General features: G+C 37.7%; 1 non-coding gene across 1 annotated transcript; it reads left to right on the forward strand.

The window, feature by feature from the left end:
• Positions 1-555: 555 nt before the first annotated feature.
• Positions 556-662, forward strand: LOC141635004 (small nucleolar RNA R71). Its single transcript, XR_012539715.1, has one exon. It is a non-coding gene; the product is annotated as a small nucleolar RNA R71 (small nucleolar RNA).
• The last annotated feature ends 2743 nt before the right edge of the window (positions 663-3405 follow it).

A 3405-nucleotide genomic window follows, 5' to 3' on the forward strand; every position in this document is an offset into this window, starting at 1 on the left:
CTTTGTTGTGGAACATAGATATTTTGTTGTTGTTGAGGTTGAGGCACAAAAATTTGTTGGGTTTGAGGGTTAAGCACATTATTGCTTTTGTAAGACAAGTTCGGGTGAAATTTTGTGTTCGGGTTGTATGTATTTGAAAATGTACCCGGCGGATAAGAACTTTGTCTAAAAGCTTGATAAGAAAATACCTCCTCCATAGTAGCTTGGCATAGAGCGGTGCAATGACCCGCACCTCCGCAACCTTCGCAAACAACAATTTGTCTAGTAGAGGACACGACATTGAGTTGTTGAACTGCATTTTGAGCCTCAAAATTTTCTTGGAGCAATAAGATTTGAGCTTTCAAAATGATAGTGTCGGAAGCTTCCTCTTTACCTTTGATGGGTAAACCCAAAGAATTGACATATTGGGCATCTTGAATCGCCATGGATTCAATAGTGGCACGAGCAATATCCGTGTCTATTTGATCAAACCGCCCATTGTTGGCGAAATCAAGATTTCTTCGGGACTCGGCACAACATTCATTGTAAAATGTTATAGCTAGGAACCAAGCATCCAACCCATGATGTGGGCATTACCTTTGAAACTCCTTGTACCTTTTCCAAGCTTCATATAAGCTCTCAAGAGCTTGTTGACGGAATCCGGTGATTTGGCTCCTCAAAGTTTGAGTTTTCTCCGTTGGAAAAAACTTTTGATAGAAAGCAAGAACCAATGTCTCCCAATTTGTGATTATCATGGCGGTGCGATCAAGGCTATTGATCCATAATTTTTCCTTGTCCTTCAAACAGAAAGGGAAAAGTATTTCCCTAATTTGGGCTTGAGTGACACCCGTTTGCCGAATCATGGGGCAATAGTCATAAAAGTTTTGCACATGCAAATTGGGATCCTCCAAAGGACTTCCCTTAAATTGCTTCTTCTCCACAAGGCTAATGAAAGCCGGTTTGATCTCGAATTCCGGGGTGGTAATTTGAGTAGTATTAATGCCGTCCGGAAGCATAGCCAAGGTGGGCTTGGAATGATCGGAAAGTTTCACCATATTTTTAGTTGGACATGGTTGTGGTGGTCGTGTAGATGACGAACTAGAAACCTCCTCCTCTTCAAAATCATTAAGATCGTCTAGGTAAGACTTTCTTGCACTTTCAACTTTCACGGGAGAAGCGGCATCTTAAACTTCTTTCCAAAAACGTCGTCTTCTATGAAAGGTTTTCTCGGTCTCGGAATCAGTTGAGAGAAAATCCTCAATACGAGAAGACCTGGGCATAAGAAAACAATCTCTAGAAAATTGTAAGTAACGGTCTCAAGGAACAAGTGTTCTTCAAGACAAAAGAAACTAGATGGCAATCAACAAATCTAAACACAATAAAACCGCGCTCCCCGACAACGGCGCCCTAATTTGATAGGCTATGTCGCACACCTAAAAAAGCCCTAGACACAAATTAATGTAGTATGAGGGGTAGAACACAAGGAGACAGGAGTTGCGCTATGAAATGCTATGAATAGAAATCTATCAAGGTCGGTTAACGATTGGTTTGGTTTGTTGGTTGGTTTGTTAACTAGCAAATAAAACGATGTAAAATATATGATTAAAGGAGTGTAGGGGAGTCGGGTCACACATGCAAATGTATATATATATATGTTCATGTTAAACTCGGAATAAATAACATTGTCAATTATTTAGGCTAAAGACACCCACCTCTCGATATTAGTGTCAACCATAGACCGAGTCCTAAAGAACTGTCGTTATGACTAGGTCATCCTACTACACATGCTTAGTGTAATTCGATTCCGTGCCTCTTGACTTATAGAATGAATTAACAAACTTAATCGTTGAATATGGCAACTAAACAAAGATTAATCGTGACGATACAAACATGTGATAGAAATAAATAGAAAATATTACATCAACCTAATTTAACATTTTATATATATTAATCATGCATGGCTCCCCTAATCCCTAGACAAAAGTGGACTACTCACTCATATTGGTAAAGAAACTAACAATGTATGATGAAGAAAACATAATGAATATGAAATAAGAATATTAATATGAAACTAATAGCTAAATAATAACACTAATGATGAAATGATTAATAATAACTTGTAATAGAAAATAACAAAAGTAATAACGAAATGTAGAATTGGAATTACCGAAATGTAGAACTTGTATTAAGAGCTTGCAAAGGAAGAACAAATAAGAACCAAATGCTTGAATAAATAAGTACCAAATGTTCAATAATAACCAAATGCTTAACAATAATAAAACTAATATGAAAACTATGGGAGAATTTGTGGGCCTAAGCTAAGGAAGAGTAAAATTGTGTAAGAAAAGATATGTAAAAAGTGTCGACCAAAGTCTCTATTTATAGGGGAACAAGGAAGTAACATTCGGGCATAGAGGGGGCTAAACCCGATTGGGGACACCAAACCCCGATTAGGGTCGTAGTGATCCAGCTCGGTCTTCTTAATTCCTCTAGTAATGCATATAGTATCCAATGTTAATGTTTAATGCCTTGATTAATCGTCCGATAATGATCTTAAAGCATGGCATTCAATGTATTCTAGCATCCTATGCTTCCATCTAGTTGGACTTAGATTCTTGGGCTTGACTTGCATTTGTATTCATTTTGCATTATCAATCCATATCTCATACACTCTTGTTTGGTCTTGGAAACACACTCTTCCATGGTCATGATTGGTCTTTGTTAGCCTCGTGATCTCGATTGCTTGCTATTTGACGCGAAAAGCTACTAAAAGCTTAATTTCCTACAAAACACGGTGAAAAAAGCAAATGCAACTAGAACACGGAATTAGCTCACATAAACACTAATATTAGTGCAATAATCATATAAACTTGAGCTAAAATAGGGGGTAAAAGCATATATAAAATGGACACATTTGTTGGACATGATACAATGCGTTCAAACAATGCTCATCGAGCATCACAAAAGAGTCATATCGGGCTTGAACACAAACCGCTTCAGGAACTTAACTTTGCAGCAAGATTCTTAAAGACGATACTTCCAAATCAACTGGTTGAACTTGTGGTGCTTTATCTTATACTTCTGAAGTATAGTTTCAGTTTCAGCTTGAAAATGAGTCCCGTGATCACTGATAAACTCATGTGGTACTCCATATAGAGAAATGATTTCATTCTGCCACTTCCTTCGCATTGATTTCTCTATAAGACTTAGATTCTACCCATTTCATGAAGTAGTCGTTTCTAACAAGGATAAAACAATGTCCTCCCATTCCGATGGGTTTACCTTTCCAATAATATCAATCCCCCAGGTTGAAAATGGCCAGGGTGACGTCATGCTATACAAAATAGTCGGTGGTACATGTTGATCATTTTTAAAAATCTGGCAATTATGGCAATGCCTGACATATCTGCGACAATCCGTCTCCAT

The sequence above is a fragment of the Silene latifolia genome, chromosome Y (assembly GCF_048544455.1).
Source record: "Silene latifolia isolate original U9 population chromosome Y, ASM4854445v1, whole genome shotgun sequence".
NCBI classification, from domain to species: Eukaryota; Viridiplantae; Streptophyta; class Magnoliopsida; order Caryophyllales; family Caryophyllaceae; genus Silene; species Silene latifolia.